A 22704-nucleotide genomic window follows, 5' to 3' on the forward strand; every position below is an offset into this window, starting at 1 on the left:
ACTGTTCCTAGGAACTTATGGCCCATTTTAAATGACATGATTTCCAGTTCAAAGGCTACATGTATGTCTAGTTAAGAAAACTTAATCTAGAGAGTATATAATTAAATTCTTAAAATAGCACTGACAGATTTTGGAAAGAAAGACTTTTATAGACAAAGAAGAGAGAGAATGGAAATATGAAATATGCGATACTTTTCATCACAGAATAGGATGCACGAGCATCACTTGTTAAAAACGTCAGATTTTGTGAGCCTGAAAAGAGCACTGTTAAGTGTTTAATGATTTTCTTCTTCTGAAGACAAAATCAAATGCTCCATCAGCTCATGGATTTAAAGTACTTGTTCATTTATAAGTAACATTTCATGCCTATCGCTCAGCTTTCCCTAGTTTTTCTTTCATATTAGAAGTACAAAAACAAACCAAATCAAACAGGATTGTTCAATTAGTTCCTTTTGTATCTTCTGATGCAGGCTGATGAATGACAGTTCCATTTCTATACCTTGTAGCTTGTCAGATTCTAAGAATTGAATGCCATCTCCTCATTTCAAAATATTCTGAAAATAAAAACAAATGTGCCTTTACTTTGCAAATGTAATTCCTATGAAACTGCTAAGTATCCTTGACTAAATGCCTATGAATCCAGGATACAGTATATTTCTCACTGCTTTGATTTTTGTACTAGTAAATAGAGACACTGGGAATGTGGGACTGTAACTACTGGTTGATGATTTGTCACCTGTAGATATAGGCTTTTCTGAAGCTAAACAATCCTGCCAAACATTATGTTTATACCAAGTTCAACAAACCTATCTATCTAGAGCCTTTTTATTGCAATTTTTGCAATTTGTATAACTATATTAGCAATAGTTTTCTCATACCACTTGCTTGACTGATTTCTATCCAGATCTCATTATTTAAAACATCTCTTCAGCCCTGGCTGGCATAGCTCAGTGGATTGAGTGCGGGCTGGGAACCAAAGTGTCCCAGGTTTGATTCCCAGCCAGGGTACATTCATGGGGTGCAGGCCATAACCCCCAGCAACCGCACATTGATGTTTCTCTCTCTCTCTCTTTCTCTCTCTCTCTACCTCCCTTCCCTCTCTAAAAATAAATAAATAAAATCTTTAAAAAAATAAAAAATAAAAAATAAATAAAACATCTCTTCAAATTTTCCAGTAAATGTTTCCCAGTGGTGCAGTAATATAAGAAAAGTATTTAGGAATAAATAAATAACATTCCATGATCAGATAAATTTGGGATATGCTACCACTTCATACTCCTTTTGAAAATTCACAAAGAAAACTGTCATGGTGTAGTCTCAAATGTTTTATAATAAAAAAAATCCATTTTACCTTCTTTAATCCCTAATTTCCCAAACTAATTTAGCAATAGAGCATTTACTAACATATCCTGGGCAGATAGTAATCAGTGAAACATACTTTGGGAAACAATGTTGTACAATATATAAGAGATAGTTGGAACTGTCACCAGTACCAATAATTTGCATAGCATCAGTGCTTGCTAATAATATGTCATTGTAGTGGTCTCCTTTGGTAGAGATGAAAATTCAGGAGCAAATGCATATTGATCCCCAATTGACAGCACACATTGCTTCCAGTGTGGGGCCAAATCCAACCTAATAAAGTGTTGCCCCACATCTGAACCATGGCAGGCCCATTTCCACTGCTCATAAGGGCTATGTCTTGAATGATTGAGTACGTGCTAAGATCTGTGAATGCCATAGATACACACTCACTGCCTTACTTCTTTTGCTATTAAATTCCCTAGTCAGAAACAGGATGTTATTTGAATATTGTAGAAACATTCCTGGAAGAAGAATGACAGGCAGAGATGGCATATGTATAGCCATAGTCCTTCTACATGTAGAATAAGAATTGGTATATACACCAATATACCATAAAAGCAATTAGATATTCATAATAAGTGTCTAATCCAGGAAGGTCTGATCTTGATAATTGGAATCAAAAAGGAATGAACTTATGACCAGTTTTCCTGAGTCATCATGCCATATCAGACTCTACATTGATCTCTACGTTTGGGAAACCAGGCAGTAATGGTAGTCACATTAGCCATGTTGTAAAGAAGTCCATTTTATTGAGCCCTTGCATAGTCTACATTTTTACCTTCATGACCACTTTGTTTATGAGCCTTTGAACAAGTGCAGAAATGTCCAGGTAAAGAGACATCTGGAGAATGAGTCATCTATCCACCTGATCATCGAGAGCTTCTCCTGCAGCTGGCATTCTTTGATAACATGCCTATAAGATGTAGGTATCCATACGACATGTGCCTATTCTGCAAGTCTCATCCACATCTCTCCTCAAGACTTCCTTTTTATCAAATCTTCAGTTTCATTATCTACAAGTCCCTGACCAACCTCTGACAAGCAAAACAATCAGATGTGTTACAACCCTCCACTTTTGGCCAGGGCCAGAATATCATATAGAACCACCTTTAAGCCAGGTTCCAATATGCTCTTCCTAGTTCACCAGCTTTAGGGGACTTCTTATAAAGAGTGGAGGAAAAAGTGGTGATGAAAAAGGAGGAGGTGAACCTGTAGCATTAACCACCACCTGTCCATAATTCTTGTTGGTTCCTTCCTTAGGCCTTAATTGAGCCCGATTGTACATGTATCATGGTTGTTTGATGAAGGGTGCCTCTGTGCATGTTTTAGCACTTGGTGGTCAGACAACACACAGTTTATGTCAAGTGGCATGATCATTTGTTATCCCAAGGGCAGACATTGATTTTCCACCAGAATTCAGTTGTAATGATAATAAGAAGCATGGATGTGATATTTACTATGTATCAGACACTCTCATAAGCACCTTAGGGACATTAATTTCTTTAATCATCCATCACATTGACACTATGGAATAAGTCCTACCATTGTTCCTATTTTTCAGAGAGACAGTATGGCACAGTTTAAATATGGTGTCCATGGTCACACAGCTCATGAGGGACAAACATAAGATTCAAACTCAGTCTGTCTCCAAGGAAGGCACTCTTAACTTTACCCAGCACTATGCTGCCTCAGTTTTAAGTCAGGAGTGATTTCTTAAAAGCAAATAGTTACTTAAAGAAAACATGACTTTGTTTTCAAACTCTCAAGGCCATTCCTGCGATTGTCTTTTTAGGGCCCTCCCCAGTTTCTTCAGTTATTCCCTTCTGGCACAGTCCCTTTGAGCTGGGTCATAAGACCCAAGTGGTACAAGGGGAATTAGATTCTAAATAGCTGGGATTCATGTGATCTTCCAAGCAACACTTAAAATTTTACAAATTAATTATTAAAACTAAATAACATTATAACAGAATAACATTATTCTCTAAGCTCTCATTGCATATATTTTCTTTAGATAATTTTAGTTGTCCATTGTTTTCCTTTTATTATTATATTAACAACCAAACAATGCTTTTAATTTTATTAACTATATAGTCTGGCCTTTTGTCTTATTTTTCTGCCTCTGAATTGAGAATCAAATGAAAAAAAGACCTTTTATCAAAGAAAGATCTTATATTTTATCTCTTTTTTTAAATTGAGAATAGTTATTTATTTAGTCTGCCTTAAGATGCCAATGACTGACATGTCTCATACAAATGTGGACATTTCTCAAACCTTAGAGCATACTCAGAAACGTCTAATATTACTGCTTCTAATTTTTGCCCCTTTGTCTTTAAAATACATTCCCTTAGAACTCCCATAGGCAGGACAAAAAAGAGAATTTCTTTAACTTATGCCTGCTTCTTAAAACCCTCTCCCTCAAGACCCAGGCAAACTTAACTTTTTGAATTCTGAGAATGTGACCTGACCCTCCAAAATGTTTTCAAGAAGTTTAACTTTTTGGTTTCTTTTTATTTCACAGCTTTCAGCAATTTAGTTTCAATAAGAATAAGAACATGAAAAATCATAGCCCAAACAATGGATTTGTTGGGCTATCTCAGCAATGCTTTTCTACCACAGATTTGCCTATCAATTTATTATCCTTCCACTATGGCCAGTTAATGCTAAAACACTGCCTTCACCCTCAGCTCTGCCATGGTCATCACTCAGCCCCAGCTAGTATTTCACCCTCCTAGGGACCAAAAGCTAGTGATGAAACAGAAAGCCAATAAACCAATCATATTACAGGTAGTAGTGTGCATGTCTTTTCCACTAACCGTTATTGTTCCTATTTTTTCCATTATATTTTGGCTGAGCATAAGCTACAGTGATTGGCTCTATATTTTCCATTATTTAATATTTTCCACTATGTTTTCCATTATGTGAGATTTTCACCTTTCAGATTCCACTATTCTATATACACAATGAGTTAGAACATGGTAGAAATTCAACTGATGCTTGTTAAAGTAAAGAAAGCAGGAGACAAAATCCACACATTCCTAGGTCTCTTAATCAGTAATAACAGGTGGCAATTTCAGTTCAATGTTAGTGTCCTTTGGAGAGATCCAAAAATCTCCCATCAGTTGTCTACCTGTCACATTGTCGGCCAGACCCAAGTGGAGATGAGCATCAAGCTTATTAGAGAATTTGGCTCCAAACTTTGAGTGAGGTGCTATGACTTTGCATCTCAGCACTTCAGTTTGCAATTTCCTAGGGAAACAATTCTTACAGAATTTTAGAATAAAGGTAATTTTCTAGTACAGCATCTTATGATTTTTATGGATTTGTTTTATGATCTCTTCTTATATAAGGAAATAAGAAATAAATTATCCTTCCTGCCTTGCCTGGTGGTTATTATTTTAGTCAAGTTTATGTTAGACCCCAGAAAGAAAATTTATTTTTCTAAGATTCATTCCTTAATTTATACATCTACTATGTGATGGGCACCAGTAGTTACTAGGGCTTAGGGGCAGGATGAAGTTACAAACATTAATAGCAAAAAAAATATCCTCTCCCTTCACAACCTCTGAGGAGTTTTTTCCTTTAGTAGGGGGTAGAATATGAGTCTCTGGCTCTCATTGCTAAAGTTATACCAATAGCTCTTGGATTGGATTTTTCTCTGGGGGAAAGAGTTCTGTATTTTAGTGGAATACATGCAAAGGCATGTGATCTACATAGATGCAATGGAAGTTGATAGCAGAGGTATATGCACATGGAATTGACTGGAACCTTACTTTAGAATCTCTCAGAACACTGTATGCCACCTTAGTGCTCTGCATTCTTATTTTTATCAGAGTTGGTTGCCAGACTGGTAATGCACACACTATAAACTAATGCAATTCGATATCCAAATGAAATAGTCACATATTTTACATAATTAAATAAATCCTATTTATTTACAGAAATCCTAATTTCATTAGATCAATTTTCTTCAATGAGTATGTAGTCTCTTATTCATTTTAGATTTGATTCAAGCTCAATGTATTTTAATGAAGAAATATTTGTTGGTTTGTGATATTATATTACTGTATTACCACCTCTTCTGACATACCCAAACTCCATCTGAGTGTTTAAAAAGCTGTTTCTACCATTGAAACTACTATTGAACTACTTCATTCTCATTTTTTCTCTTGTAATATATGCCAAATCATTGATGCTGTGCAGATCATCTTTATTGTAAAAGCTGTCAATAAGATAATTAAGAGTATGAATTATCACAAGACATATCAAAGTTGAAGTTTCATGTTGATAAAAATTAGTGTTCTTTTTCATATGATAATATGGATATTATACTAAAATACTTTATATGTTTTGAAGTCTCATTATATACAAGGTTAATTATTTATTAAAATAGTTTGTTAGATATTTAAACACTGACCCACCAGCCAATTATATTTATATGATCAGGTCCAAAGATAATAGAACAGGATCATAACTGATCAAGAAAAAGTACATATGATCCCTAAACTCATACTGATTTGCGTAAAGCATTCTAAGTGAAAATGAGGACATAATAACCTCAGATAGAACCTTAGTCCAAATTGGAAGAAGAATAGGCAATAAAATTTAATGGCTTACTTCAATTAACAGTTACTAATCTAGATTGTAATAAGAGGTTCTTTGAGGGATACATAAAAACTCTATCATCAAGCAGTTTATAATTTTAATTGGAAAGTAAAATAAAAACAAAAAACAAACTCTGAAGACAGCAGGGATTATAAACTCAAATATCATGTGGTATTAAAAATCAAAAGAGAGCAACCTGGCTGGTGTGGTTCAGTGCATTGAGCACTGGCCTGCAAACCTAAGGGTCGCCGGTTCCGTTCCCAGTCAGGGCACCTGCCTGGGTTATGGGCCAGGCTCCCCAGTAGAGGGCACCCAAGAGGCAACCACATATTGATGTTTCTCTCTCTCTCTCTTTCTCCCAACTTTCCCCTGTCTAAAAATAAATGAAAGCTTTTTAAGAAATCAAAAGAGAAATCAGAAAGAGAAAAATATCCTTTCTTTTAGATTTTAGCAGAAAAAAGGAGGATGACACAGAGCATTTAGATTATAAAATAATACTAATTTTCAATTAACAGCTATAAGAATTTTTTTTGGCGCTTTAATTTCAGTTGCATGTCCAGGGACCATAATTATTCACTAGGATGGCTAACAATTGTATTGCATTTATATGCAGTTATCCCTCCTTCAAATAATATGCGAATTCTAAAGAACATCTCACCAACCCTATTGAATTACAGGAACAGCAATAAAGGGAATTTCTTTAGGAGGAGAATTAAGTAAAAAGAAAAATGAGGTTAAAAAATGTAGAGATCTAGGCTAGTAAGTGAGAATTTCTCACAGCAGACTTTTGGGAGCCAGCTTTTTTGAGACAAAGTGAAAAACCTAAGGTAATGAGCCTCTAGAGAAGGGAAAGACCTCGAATCAGTTCCTGAAATCCAGCTCCACACATAAGACATTCTACCAGTAAATGCTCTTGACTTGAAGACTCTTTACTGTTTTCCTCTGAAAAATAAAATGGGTTTTGTTCTTGTACTCTGTCCATCAGCGAAATGCTGAAACCACATTTCCCCATAGACTTCTTTTTTTTTTATATTGAGGCTGAGCAATGGTGTGTTTAGATGTTGAAAATACACTTGGAACAATCACATCATTCATGGTCTCATAGGATCTCTCAAAAGTCAGATAGTTCTTTTCATCTCACTTGGGTAGTCAAATTAAGCAGCGGGGATACTAGCATTAGCTGATTCTCTCAAACATCTATGGATACTGGCTACTCCCTGCATTGTACACTTCATATTAAAGTGGAAAGTCCACATTGTACTTTTTGTGTATCTTTTCATGAAGAATGTAGATAGTTATTGTCAATTTCTTGTTATTATCACTATTCTTACAGGTGGGAAAAGGCACATGTTTAAGTATACTTGTACATGAATTTAGTTCAGGTTTCTTGTGCGAACCCTATGGCCAAATATAGATCTCTGGCTAATTGTCGTGTTACAGTGGAAAGATGGGTCAAAATAGAATACCTTGAGATTAACTGGAGGCAAGGGCCAAAGTGTTATTCTTACAGTCAAGGGGAGGACTAGATCCCAGCCATTAATCTTTCAGATTTGGGATGGCCTTGTAGGATGGTAGTGGGGAGTTCTCTTCAGAGCTTGAATGTAATGCTATCAGACATGAATGTCTTCCTCCAGAAAATCTGAACTTAGGTAGCAATAATGAAGAGAGTGTGATTTAATTGTTTGGAGTTTGGTTTTCTGAGTGATTTCAATAGTAGAACAGTTTTCTATGACTTGAGTTTTCTTTATAACATTCTAGAAACAGAACATAAGCTAATGTTCTAGAAACAGAATGTAAGTCATTTCTATTTCTCACTCACTTGTATCTGTGCAATGTTGTAAGATGGTCCACAGGTTCAAATAAAAGCAATTAAAAGTAAAATCATTTGTCACTTTGTGTATTTCATATGAAAGGCTATTTGCTGTTTCGTGGCAATGGCTAACTGATACTCTTAATTGGCTATTCCTCACAAAAGCCCTGCTGTAGATGAAAGACAGTCACTGAGCATATTTATTCATGTAGACAGTTTTATAGACTATGAAACAGGCTGGAATACCAACCAGCTGCTGGGTGCCAGCCAAGTGCATAGAATTCATCTGTACTTTATTTGCCTTTTCTTTTTCAGATTAATGAATTTATCACTTTACTGTGTGAAATGTATCATTCTTTCACAGATTATTTTCATAGTTTTATTTCTCAAATGTGCATGTAATTCAGTCCCTATTTTTTTATGTTTAAAGTTTCAGATCTTTACCTAACTCTGGTTTCCAGTTTGATGTGTGTTAGTAATGAGAAGATTCTAAATAGAACCAGCAACCAAGCCAATCATGACCTCAATAAGAGGCTCTATAGTTAGAAATTAGAGGTATCATTATTTTAGCGGGTAACTGAATAAGGCAATAAAATGTTCTTTCCTCCCCTCTTCAAAATTCTAGACATGTTTCTTGAATGTTTATGGTACACACTGTAAATTTTAGAATTCTGTGTAGAGGCACAGGGATGACTTTGCGGACCTATGGACATTCCACTCTGTTGAAACAATAAGGTTCTAAAGAGAAAATTGCTACTATTCTAATAGCTTCAGATATTTCAGAATTGTATCAAGAATTATTTCTATCTACACAAATTTGATGTCATCTTGTTAATTTATGCTTGTCTTTATAATTCAGCTGATGTGGCATTAGTGGATTTTATTATGCAGTGAGTAGTTATTTTGATGAAGAAAATGATTAAATTTAATTTCAACCAAATATTAGATTGTAGAGTAGTATTTTCCCTGTTGGATGTTAATATAAACAAAATTCCTCCTACTGTTGTGAGCTGAGAAATATATTATGAAAATATAATAAAAGGGAAAGGATGAATTCTAAAAACAAGAGTAGACTGTTAAAAAGTTATAGGTATATATTATTTTAGTGTGTTAGTGATCCAGTGATGTTGATGTGGCTTGACTGTGATTATTTTTTTGTCTGTCTATTACTTTGACTGTATTACAATAATGTGCAATTAAATACCTATAAGTAACATAGTACATCCCCCATTCATTCTTCCTATCCCAGCTCTGTCCCAGTTGGATTCCTAAAAAAACAAACAAACAAAAAATACAACTGAATGTTAGGTCCACAGCAAGTGAATGTGTCCAACTTGAAATGTTTATGGCAATTGTAATGACATCCAAGTGATGGCGGTATCCTCCTCTGTCCTTTCACCTAGGATCACAGTTCTGAACACACACAATCCTTCACTCCCTTGTTCTATGTGAGAAATTTTATAGAAAATTCTAGATGCACATGCCATACAAAAAGAGTGAGATCTTCTATTGTTTTAGAGTTGCTATGGTGACCTGTGATAGTATCTTGAATATTCTTTCAGGGATGACAGAAAAAGAAGGGTGACTTCCTTAATTAATTGCTGATACCAAGTAAGAAAATTTATCCTATGTCAGGGAAGAATACAGACTCAAAGGTGATTTTCCCATTCAGGAGGTAAATGTTGAGAACGTGCTTGACCTTTATAAATACATAGGGTTAGGCCAAAAAAGCCTGCATAGATCAGACTCATATATGCTTAAGTCAGTAGAATTCTAGGGAGCTTTTTTCCTCGTGTGATATGGTTGTTTCAGGACTCTAGCCTCAGGGATAACTACATAATTGTTAGGTAAGCAATCTTAGTCAAAGCTCATGGCTACAAAAAGTCTCATTTCATCTATAGTAAAATGAGGAAGTTAGTATTCTATGTGATCTAGTTCCCTACTGTGATCTATCTCTACTATTCCATAGTATGCATAGCTGTCTGGCTGAATTCATTTCAGGACTAAGAACATTGCAGAGTTTAGGGCATCTCTATTTATCTAACAAATATTGAATCTGTACTCTGTGCAAAGCTTTGTTCCAGGCACTGCAGACACAGTGGTAAATAAAAGAATGAGATTCCTGATTTCATGGAGGTAACATTCTAGCGTGGGATAAATATAATAAACAACTAAATACATGTTATACAAATGAATTATTGATTGCGTTAAGTGTTGTGAAGTTAACAGAGTGACGAAGAAGCGGGGTAAATCACTTGAGATAAGGTCAATAAGAAGGCCTCTCAGAGGAAGACCATTTAATCTGAGATCAGAGGATGTGAATAAGCTGAAAAAGAGAATTCCAAGCAAGGAAGTAAGTGCAGAGTCGCACAGGTTTAAGTGTGCCTGGCACTGCAGCAAGGCCGTGGATCTGGGTTGCAACAAGGACTTAGTGGGACTCTAAGCATGGCAATAATATACTCAGTTTTAACATGTTTTGTAATTTTTAAATGTCACTGGGGTGACAGCTGATAAGATTATATAGGTTTCCAGTGCACAATTCTGTAAGACATCATCTGTCTGTTGCATTGTGTGTTTACCACCCAAAGTCAAACCACACTCCTCAGATTTTTGTTACACTGATTTGGATCCAATCACAGAGATTCTAGTGAAATAGTTCTTACAATTATTACTTGCAAATTCCACAAAAACCTACTACAGAAGGAAGAGTCACTAAAACACTTTTATGACACTTTGTGTATGCATGTATGTATGTGTTCAAGAAACTTTCTCTGCCAGAATACATTATGTTTTTTTCCTGAAGGGAGAGAGCTGATAGGCTTAGCAAGATCACGGAGTATCTTCAATTCAGCTTTGTTTTCTGAATTGGTTTGAGAACTACCAAATTTTGTTAGTGTCCTTCAGTGCAAAAGGTCAGCATTAGACATCCTGAAATTTAGAGGCACTGTGTCTCATACCTTGAGCTTCAATTCTGCATGGAGCTTCCTCAGTGCCTGTGTTGTTAAGGGACTCCAACATCATGAGTGTGACAGTGGCCCCGACGCAACTCTGGTCACCCAGCAGACAAGAAGGCACACACACACATACACGCACCTATTTTTTATCCCCCAAATTTTAAAAGCTAAGCCAAGTTTTGACTTTCCCCCACAGACTCACTACCCCACTTTTCCCAGACTCCACTAATTGCCCTTTAATTTCTTCCAGGCACCCTGCAAAAAAGTTTTATTCCCTTTACTAGCCTGAAGATAGTTTCCACTATATTTTAGGTATATTAAGATTAGTTTTATGATCAGCATTTGACAAATATTAACCATTAGGAACAATTGTCCATTGGGTGCTTCTAAAGTTATGAAATGAACCTTGATTAGCAAAATTTCAACTCACTATTTTATCACATCTGGCAATGGGTAATAATTACTGTTTTAATATTATGTAATCTCAGGCTTGTAACAATTTATCAGAGGTAAATTGGTAAGGTTTCAAATCTTCACATTCCACAGATTTTGAAGAGGAAGATCTAAAGGAATTTTCCAAGCCACAGATAGGTTTTTTGGAGAACCCAGGCCCCCTGCTGCTACCACTATCTTCTTGTGGTGATGCTTCACAAAACATAACTGCTTCTAGGTTGATTTCCTCCTCATTTAGAGGTTCAGAGTGCCTGGGACTCAGGAAGAGTATTATTTATCTTACATTCTGACAGCATGCTGTTGCCATTCTTATGATTTACTATGGAATGGAGAAACCAAGCATGTCAAAGCCACATTTTACTATACATTTCAGTAGCTCTTCAGAGCATGGTTCCTAATGTATATGTACGTGTGCAATGTCTATGATGACAGTAGACAAAATAAACCAACTTGGTTCTTTTACCTATTGAAGGCCTTTAAATGTATGTGACTTCTGGAATACATCAAATGCTTCCCTGGGCATTTGGATTACAGACATTCTTTGGATTACAGGATCCTCAAATACTGACAAGGAAATAAAGAAGTGCAGCCATGGCCAGGTAGCTCAATTGGTTAGAGCATTGTCCTGATATGCCAAGGTTGCAGGAGGTTTGATCCCCGGTCATGGCACATATAAGAATCAACCAGTGAATGCATAAACCAGTGGAATGACAAATTGATCTCTTGCTCTCTCTCTCTCATCAATAAATAAAAAATTAAGAATAACTGAAAATACATTTAAACATTAAAAAAGAAATGCAAAATAAGGAATGGTTCCTTATTGATATTTTAGTCTCACTATCTCTCTAGAGCCTCAGATTCATCTGATGTCTGTCTTCGGAGTTGGATTATATCTTGATTTCTGGAGAGTGAATTGACATGCAATTCATCAATGGTGAATTCACCATTGACATGCTTAAGAAAGTACCACCAGCAGTACTGTGTCCAAACTATATGTTTCCCAAATACAGTACTAAGGTAGGAATTTTTCTATGTTATGTTATGTTATGTTATTTTATGTTATGTTATGTTATGTGATTTTATTTTTGACCTTATCAATTATTCTTGTTTGGCAAAGCAATCTCAATACAGGAGGCTTCTTGGAAATAATATTCCAGATTAGAAAACAGTAAAAGTTACAAAGGTTATTTTAACTAGTATACTTTGTTTTGGCCTCAGATATCAGCTACTAATCATGAAAATAAGAGTATACTGGATGAAGTTATAGGCAGTTCTCCAAGGTATTTGGAGTGTTCAAAAGGTTTCTGTGCAGAGGGATGGAGAGCAGAGCTCACAATCACCATGGCTTCATTTCACGCTCAGTACCCACGATTCAGGGTACAATGTGGCATCGCCTTTTACTGCTTTATTGCTTTGCTACTGAGCATATTACGTATTAGCACTTCAGCAGCGAAATTTAAAGAGTGTTATTCTATTTATTTTAAGTGTCATACAATTATAAATTGATTTACCAGCCATTGTAATGCTACAAATGACAATTAATTTATTTGCATAATATGTAGTTTCATGGAAGTTCAATTATAATAAAGCATTTGCTAAATGTACCATGAAAATAGTGTTTTCAGAGAGAGTGAGAGCCTGAAGCTGGAATCTCTTTCGTCTGTCAGTATGCGGTCTTCATCGTGGGCCATCTCTTCATTCCAAGATGGAAGGGAGGTTTGCTCAGCCCCACAGTTTGATCAACTACATTTCTTTTTTATTGTCAGATATGATAGTCAGGATCTTTGAGATATGCTAAAAAGTAATATGAAGTTAGGATATTAATTCAGTTAATAGCCAAAATCCCATGAGCCAAAACTGGGATAGAGGTATATAGAGTCCAGCAGAAGTAATGCCTGCTTGGGTGTGGTTGGTAGGGTAATAATATGGGTGTAATAATTTAGTTTTAACTTTAACATTTCACCTAAAATGTGATATGATGTGCTTGAGCGTGATATGGTTGTATTACAGAATTGTATGCTTATCATTTTGTAAGAAAAGATTTTGCAATAAAAGGGGGCATTATTTGTGCCAGGCCCTGTGTAATTACTGCTATTTTGCCTAAACAATGAACTAGCAGGGTCCTGAATCTGGTACCCATGTTAGCCTCCTATGGCTTGGTAACTCTCTCCCACAGGTAGGACATGGGGAAATGCAAGGGGGGAGACTGTAAATCCCCACTGTTTGGGAACCAGACAATAACTCTAAACAGGTGGTGGCATGAAAAGCCAGACTTCCTTGGACCAAAGTGTTTGTATTTTTCCACCACGGAAATAGTCGCTTTTTCCATGCTTGCTTATGAAAAGGAAAACTTACAAAGGAAGGAGTTCTCCTCCTGGTATCAGGGTGCATTTGTCATACCCACTCCAGGAAGGAGGGAGGATGTAGAACCAGTACTTCCCTTGTTTTTGTGACAGAGTGGAAGATGTCCTGAACTGTCATGAAAGACAGATGGTGACAGAGATAGGACCTCTTTTGCACAATAGCAGTAGCCTCTAAGGGAGCTACTTGATATGGCAATTTATTTATTATATTTGTTTGTCTCTACCTGCTACAATCAAAGCTTCATGGGGACAGGAATCATTTCACTTCATTTCACAAATGTGGTATGTTGGCTTTTCATTTTCATTCATCTCAACCAATATCCCAGTTTCCTTAGTGAATCCCTTATTGATTCATTGTTTATTTAAGGGTGTGTTAACTTCCACATATTTGTGACTTGTCCAAATTTCTCTTTGCTATTTCTAATTTGTTTTAAATTTTGGTCATGAAACACTCTTTGTATAATTTCAATCCTTTGAAATATATTAAGAGCTGTTTCATGGAACAATATATGGCCTGTCTTGGCTAATGTCTCATGTGCACTTGAAAATTCGCATTCTGTTGCTGTGTGGATGTCATGTAGATGTCTCTGTAGTGTAGGCAACTCCCAGTGTTGAAGTTGTTGATCCCTTGCCTAGTTGTTCTGGTCATTACTGAAAATGAGATATTGGCATGACCAACTACTATTATTGAGTTGTCTTTCTTTATACAATTTTGTCAGATATTGCCACATGTATTTTGAATCTCTGTTGTTAAGTCTATATATGTTTATCACTGTTGTGTCTTCTTGATGGACTGACACTTTTATGATTAGGAAATGGTTTTTTTGTTCTCTAGTAGCAATTTTTTATCTCAAACTCTATGTTGTCTCATATTAGCAGAGTAGCTGCAGATATATGTTTACTGTTTATTTGGTGTATAGGCTCTATTTCTTTTTTAGTTGAATCTTTTTTTATCCATTCTTTGGATCTCTTCCTTTTCATGGGAGTAGTTAATTCATTTCCATTTAAAAATATTATTGATAAGGTATGATTTATACCTTCCATTTTGCTATTTGTTGTTTATATGCCTCATGAAATGTTGTTTCCATATTCCTGTATATGTGCCTTGATTTGTGTTAAAGAGATGGTTTTTGGTGCACCATTTTAACTTCCTTATTTTTGACTTGCTATATGTTAAAAATTAATCATTTTGCAATTGTCCAGAGGATTCTGATTATACCTTGTGTAAAATAGTACAGTTTAGACTAAAAAAAAGATAATATGCATGTATTTCTGTAAACTTTTTATTCCGGTCGTATTTAAAACTATATAAATCACTAATTACAGATCTCCATTGACAGGCACACAATTTATATAGATGCAATTTGTGATAATATCAGCAAAAAGAGAGGAGACATCACAGCAATATTGCGAGCTCTGTGTTTGGGGGCATGCCTTCAACATGCCAGCAGGCTGTTCACAGTTCTGCCTCAGCTGTAAGTGCGTGCGCCAAGCCTCAAGGCAGCCAGAGTTGCAGAGTTGAAAGTTTAAAGCCTTCTTAGGTCTTTCCAAGGCACACACACATAGCCCTGCTCATGTGCATGGGCTTCTGGATGCCCAAGTATATATCAAAGATTTAAAGCACCTTGTAGACGTCTCAGTCTCCATATAATTTTGACAGTTTTTAGTGTTTATTCTCATTGATTTTATGGAGAGCATGTTTTCAGAGGTCTTCACCCCACCATTTCTGCTGATATCTTGACATTGAATGTTTTAACCTTTAAACCAAGTGACTATGTGCTATATATAATTGCTTAGACAAGTAGAGTATTTTTTCTCCTTCCTCCAATGAATGGCTATTTCTCACAGCTCAACAAAGAAATATGCTACATCTTGCTGTCTAACATCAAAGTAAATGATGGTTGGGTATAAACAGGCTTTTATGGAAACATTCCTGTAAACAGAGTGTAGAACCTACACTCGTTCTAATTATTTTTAAAATAAGTTCCTCCATGCACCCATTTCTTGCAATGAGCTCAGAGTCTCTAATCCTGTTTATTACAAGAAGTAATTTGTGCACATAATGACCTTGCATTTGACTTATGGATGCTTCATATGTTTCCTTTAAATAAAAGTTCCCATGTGTGAAATATGCTCTGATTCTGAGTAGTTGAATTCTACAAGTATCAGCTGAGGTTTAGTTATTCTCTGTAAATGAGATTTTTCCAGTTGAATCCTAATTGTCCTCAGGAAAGACTCCATCAGTCTCTTAGCATATAACTCCATTCAGTGAGTTAGAAATAAACTTTAAATGTATTTTTATCAAAAGAATTATGTTGGTGGTATAGTGGTGAGCATAGCTGCCTTCCAAAAGAAGGTACTATGATGTCGCCCTAACAATCACTCAGCCCAAAGATTTTCAACCAATGTGCCATGGCACACTGCTGGGCCACCAAATTTTTAAACACGCAGTAGCTGACTGTTTGGTCAGAGGCACTGATCTCTTTTCCCTTAGATTGTCAAATTAAAAAATGACAACAGCCAGCACAACAATAGCCATCAGAGTGAATGAATCAAAATTATACCAATTTTTTCAGATCAGCAAAAAATATATTTTTTGGTATGCTGCAGAATGTTAGTAAATAGCATATGTGTGCCATGAGATAAAAGAGCTTGAAAGTTGCTAGTTTAGCCTGGTCTGCTTTTTGGAAACAATGCTGTCATGGCAGAAGGCTAACAAGGCTGACACTGCTTGATTTGTTTCGACTTGTCGCCATTAGCTTTATTTTGTGATGGGAGCCTCTGCCATAGGATTTATGAAGTTGGACTTCATTCCCACAGCAGTAAATCTCTTTTAAGTAGAAGACAGGTAGCTAATTTGTTCTGACAAGAAGGTTGGGGAACACTTGAAAATAAGTAGTTAAGAGGGGTACCCTTAACAGCATCTCATACTCTGCATTGTTGTGGAAACTGGGAAATAGCTTCATTGCTGGTGAAAGTGTTTACTGGTTATCTATACAGCAGGTCCTTAAATAATGTCATTTTGTTCAATGTCTTTTTGCTATAACATTGATGAGAAAAAAAATCAATTCCCAGCAGGACCACGGTCTGTGTGGGGTTCACACATTCTCTCCCTATTCGTCCAAACATGGGTTTCTCTGGGGACTCTGCTTACCTCCCACATCCCAAAGATGTGCACACTGGGTGAACCGGTGTGTCTAAACTGTCCCAGTCTGAGTGAGTGAGGGTGCAGGTGTGTACGTGCCCTGTGGTGGAAGGGAGCCCTGTGAAAGGTGGGCTTCCATCTTGCACTTTGATCCACAGGAAGGGCTCTGGCCACCTGTAACCCTGAATTGCAATAAGCAGGTTAGAAAAATAATTATTTTATGTGATTTTATTAATATTTCCTAAATGTATGCATAGCTCACATTGATCTCAATGTTTAATGTCAGAAGTGTTTTGTGTCTTTATTTTAAAGTTTGGTGATGTTTTTGTGACCAGAAATATGTCTTAGGAATTTAACTCTTCTTTGTATCAATTAGCATGTGATAATATTGTTTTTGTTACAGGATTCAACCTATGATATTAAATGAGGACTTACTGTATATCACTTCCATAGATGATAAAATGCCTATATTTACTACAAATGCCCATATTTACTCTACATACATGCTTCTTTGGCAACATAGAAAGTGTGGTAATAAATATGGGCAGCATAGAATGGAGACTGAGAGTGAGTAGCATGACCACATACAGGGATGGGCAAAAGCAGGTTTACAGTTATGAGCACATGAAACAGTTCATTCCTATGTTATTATTACTTAATTATTGTATTTTTCCATACAAACAACTGTAAACCTACTTTGCCAACCCCTGTATACTAGTTTGCCTAGGATCATCTTAATTTATACCCACTGTCCCAGTGTGATTTTTAGTAGGGCCCCCTTTAATTCTCAAAGTTATCTCAATTTGGATGAAAAATTGCATTAGTGACCCTAGTTAAAAGTACTGTCTCTGAAACCGGTCCATATGGATTCAAATCCATGTTCTTTTATTTCTTGCCTATGTGAACCTTTGCAGATGGCAGTAGCACCTTTCCAGTCCAGTTGAGAAAATTTAATGTTTGTAAAGCTCTTAGAACAGTCCCTGGCACTGAGCATCTGTTGTGAGTCTAATACAGATTGTTTGCCCCATAAGCAACAAATACAATTTTTAGGCCACATTAACTAAAAAGGTTTCTATCACCCCATGAGATTAACCTATTACAAATGAGTTTTTAAAGGGAGAATAAAGACAGAAGAGGAAACAACACCAGCAAAATGCTATAAAATCTAATGAATAAATTAAGATCTTGAGTGAGATGTGTTGTTGTGAGTAGAACTGAATTGTATCTTCTCCTCCAAGATATAAATGCTTTATATTGAAAACCAAAGCAATATTCCATTATCTTTGTTATTAATTCACTAGTTTACATCCTTCTGGATTTGGTGCTCCCATAGGGTGTTCTAAATTTGCCATAGTGCTGTCTGAAAACCTTAGGAAATGATAGTGTTGTTCCATTACTTGGAAACCTCTGAAGTCAGAGTCATGCCTTCTAAACCCTGGGGCACACAATTTGCATTCTAATGACTGTAGTAACACAATTGTACTTAAAGTTTCCCCCTTTGGGTAAGTGTAAATCTCTATTTGATGCCTTTCCGGGAGCTGTTCAATCAAAAATACAGAAACAGTCTTTTACCTAAAACACACACACTTGGAATAGTTAACACAGCATTTGGAGGACTATAATACAAGAGCATTATTCCATGTCCTGACTCCAAGTGAAATAACACTAAGTTGTATTTGTATTGCCGTATGTTGGAGAGATTTTTCTCAACTCATTTATTCAACTCACATTCTAAATGTGCAGAAGTGCCTGCACATTCTCTCTGATACATCAATGCCAGTCAAGAATATGGCAGCAGACAACAGCAACACCAATTCTGAATTGCAAACTAATAATCTGATTTGTCCCTTGAAAAGGAAAAGGGGAGCTCAGTAGTCTCATTAGAGACACAAGTGATATGCTCATCCAGTAAGAGGTGATTCTTAAGGAAAGTAATAGAGTTCTTTTTAATTCACTAATTTACCTTGATTAAAAATTGTACATGATATAGGCATTAGTGCTAGCTAAGGAGAATTGGAAGAGCTGAAATTAGAACAGCTGCAGAGTGGTTTGACTTTTATTTTGTTACTTGGCCTACCTAGGGATTCCATAATTCCTTTTCTCAATAAGGCTTAAATATAGTGCAAAAAGAAAAGTTTATTTTTTTAATCTTCATGAATCCAAAGGTAACTATCTATACAACAACAGTAAGTATGGCTGCAACTGGCCTCACCAGAGACACGTATGACAGATGGAGTGTGTGGTGATGATGGCTATCCTCGCTGACAGCGCTTTGGGTAAATGATGTCAGAGAGCTGTGGGGATTCCATGATTATTCAGGTTGTGTAGAGCCTGGGGCCCCACTCGGTACTTTGCCATGCTAGCAACAGTGACAGGAACAAGTGTACCAAGGAATCTGTGTGCTAAGGAGAGTTGTTCAAGAAAGGTGTCCAGCATACTGCTCCCTAAATTAACTGCTGTTCGAAAAAGAGGATACTACTTCAAAAAGGATCCATGGCCTTCCTAAGAGCTCCTGCATAAAGCATTAAGGCAGTGATTTATGAGTTACAGATATTTACTAGATGTCTTGGCTATATGGACAATTTTAATTCTCTCCTATGAGACAAGGGTATATATACTTTCTCACTAATGAACTGGCTACCCAAGCCATTTACATTATGCCATGTGCCTAAGACATTAGTTGTATATTGAGAAAGTAGACATAATAGTCTGGGGCAGTGATGACAAGAACTGGGGAAAAAATGATCTCATATACTTTGGTCTACACAACCGCAGGTACAAAAGAGGTAGTCTTAGAAAAGCAGTTCTCATTTATTCTCTCATTTGAAATAATAACCAGTCAATTGTCCTGCTTTGACAATCGACTGGTTATTATGAATAAAAGCATGACCCATTGGGCAAATTACTTCTCTCTGACTCTCCAGTTCCTTATTTGTAAAATGTGGATAACCCCAACTACCTAGAAGTTTGAACATCTAACCTTAAATATTATATAAGATAATCCATGTGAAACACTTAGAGATGTAATGGAAAATTATAAAGTCTTCAAAAATTAGGTTAAATATTGTGACCAAAATGGTTATAGAATGTGCATAACCGATATGCCTTTAGTGTCCCCTGTTGATGTGTAAAGATTGGTCAAAAGACCCCAATGTCAATATTTCCCCAACTCTTTATATCAGCAAGGTAATATTTTCAAGTTATTTCTGTGCTAGGGAATACTGCAAGTCAGGTGGATATGTATAACTATAAAACTGTAACTCTACAGGGACGCACAGGTGAGGAAGGTGGGTAGTCAGAACTCTCTGTGGGGTTCTAGTACATTGAACCCAAGCCAGTGGCCTCTGCCCATCTCTACCTGCCTTTCTTAGGCTCCTGAACTCATTCTCTCTCCTCAGTTTTCTAGGAGTGAGCATCTACTGACCAGATCTTTCTTAGATTATTCTGACAGCACAGCTGTCGAACCCTAGTGACACAGGTCTTGATTGCAGAGCTTGCAGAGGGCTCTTCTTCCCAGAGACGCCACAGCAAAGAGTGTAGCCCAACCTCATAACGTATTTAGCAATTCCCCTACTTCCTCTGAGTAGCTCAGCTCTGGTAATGTCTGGTCCATTCCACTTCTGCTTCAGTCCAAGAAACTCTTGTATATTTCTTTCAGCCCAGTCATCTCTGGTGTTCTTCAGTCCATCAGACTAGTCAGCACATCTCAGAAACACATTTCTGGACCAGGTTCAGAATCCTTCTGACTGACTTCCCAGGCCCCTGCACATCTGTTTCACTGTCCCTTAACATTTCATGGTGTTGGGAAACAACTTGAACATTCTAGCAGTTAGGGACTAGTTGGCCCAGAGTACACAAAATGTTTTTAAGTAATTGCCTAACTTCAATTGTCTGACTGAAATAACCTCACCTTTGGCCCAACCAAAATATTTTGTGTAAATGAAGCAAAAATAGTGTTTCATGAGTTTTCTTAAATAGGCATATCTGCATCTTTTGTATTATCCAAAATGACTCAAGAGAACTGACTGGACCAGTGATCAGAAGGCCAAACAATCACAGATGGGTGTGTGCTGTGCCCTGGTGCACACGTGCAGCCTAAAAGTGGTGGAGGGAAGCTAGTGGTGAGCACACCCTCTAATGGATAGCAAGATTGATACATAGGTGACCATTAGAAGGAAAGACACTGAGATGGGGTAATGAGGAATGAAAGGTAAATCTGAGAGCATGTAACTACCAGGAGGTGTGGAATATCTCTTAATGTCCCTTTCCATTGATAAAGACGCCATTAGTGACACCATTACAGGCAGTCATGTAATGGTAGCACTAAATGTGCAAATGCAAGACATGTGCATGTTTACATGTCACATTTGTATAAGTTTATATAGTACATTGAAATTAATAAGTTAGGAAACCATGATAATTATATTTTATCATCTTTTACACATTTCAGTGGCTATCATCAATGATTAGCTGGATATCCTATAGGGAAAGTCTCATTTATATATGGGAAGTACCAGAGGAAATTCAAGGTTTGTTTGTGCTGATGAAATGTATATAATAGCATTTTAAAGAATACTAATGACAAATGTCGCTTTGCCATACTCTTTTAAAAAGTGATGATAGTGATGATATTAATACTAATGATGATAACAACATCTCTTTTTCTCTGCTTTTCTAAAAATAAACATTAATTCATGAAAAGGAAATAACTGGATAATAATTTATGACATTATCTATTATCTTTTTTTGCTGACTTTTTTACAAACTTCTCACATTTCTTTAATTCTAATATAAATAACACATTGGATAATTTAAGAATGTCAGTCACACAGTAATGGATTAGAACCAGAATAAATTTAGAGATGTATTTAGTCCTTCTCTCACTTTAGAGGTAAAGAAATAAGCTGAGGGAGAATAAGAAACTTGCTTGAGGTAACCCAGTGAAATTGTGTATTCCTCCCTCATTCCAAGTAGTTCACTTGTTATTAGTTAATTAAAAGACCAGAATGTTCTAACTCATGGTTATGCACTTCAAACTGATTTTTCTTTTTATTGTCAATGCTTCCAGATTGACCCATGTTAAAGATTAATTCAACTGAAGATGCTTCTAGAAAAGAATACTTCTCCCAAAAAAAACAAGTATAACCTACTTGATAACATGTATTTCTGCTTTCTTAAACTGTGCATCTAGGGAAATTAAATGTGATGAGTTCTCCCAGATTACAGAATTTTTTTCTATGCAGTTGATTGCCAGTGATAATGGAAAAATCCCTGATGATCATAAACTTTTATTTATCATTCTTTTTCTTGTCCAGAAAATTTAGAATGGTTCCACAGTTGATGATCAATGATAAATTCCATAAGGATCTTTGTTCCTTAGTAAATTCGTACCTTTTTTTACCAGTCTTTTGTCCCACTATTTTCCAGCAGAGGTGTTTAGTATATGCTCTCATACTTAGCTCACATTTCATACTTTCCCAATGTGTTGTCCCTCCTGTGGCTACTTACCTCTCCACCTCACTCCTTCTCATGTTAGCTATGTGTATATCTTATTCTTTCAAAAGACATGAATCATTTTGTTTACTTTTTTGAAGACAAAAACCTAGTTTTATACTTTCTTTTCACCATTTTGAGCACAGTGTTATGGTCCAGGAAATTCTTCTTAAATGGTATTAAGTATGCTCACAGGACAAAAGTATGGATAGGACAAAAATGTGAGGATTTGATTAAGTAATGAGTCCTTTTCTATTATTCTCAAAATTTTCAAACACCTATTTAATTCTTCATTTTGTCTTGGTACTCATCAAATCTGTACCCACCTTTGTATCCATCAAATTTTGTGTTCATCAATGATGAAAGCAGTGTTAATTATATAATGTAATATGTAGTTTTCCATAAGCATGAGGATTTGCTAAATGAAATCTAGTAAGGTATGTTATCATTCTAACAAAGATGAAAGTAGAAACCCTATGTTTACTGCTTACTTAAAAACATTTTTATTGTAGACCCCAT

Source organism: Phyllostomus discolor, chromosome 6 (genome assembly GCF_004126475.2).
Source record: "Phyllostomus discolor isolate MPI-MPIP mPhyDis1 chromosome 6, mPhyDis1.pri.v3, whole genome shotgun sequence".
In the NCBI taxonomy this organism is placed as follows: Eukaryota; Metazoa; Chordata; class Mammalia; order Chiroptera; family Phyllostomidae; genus Phyllostomus; species Phyllostomus discolor.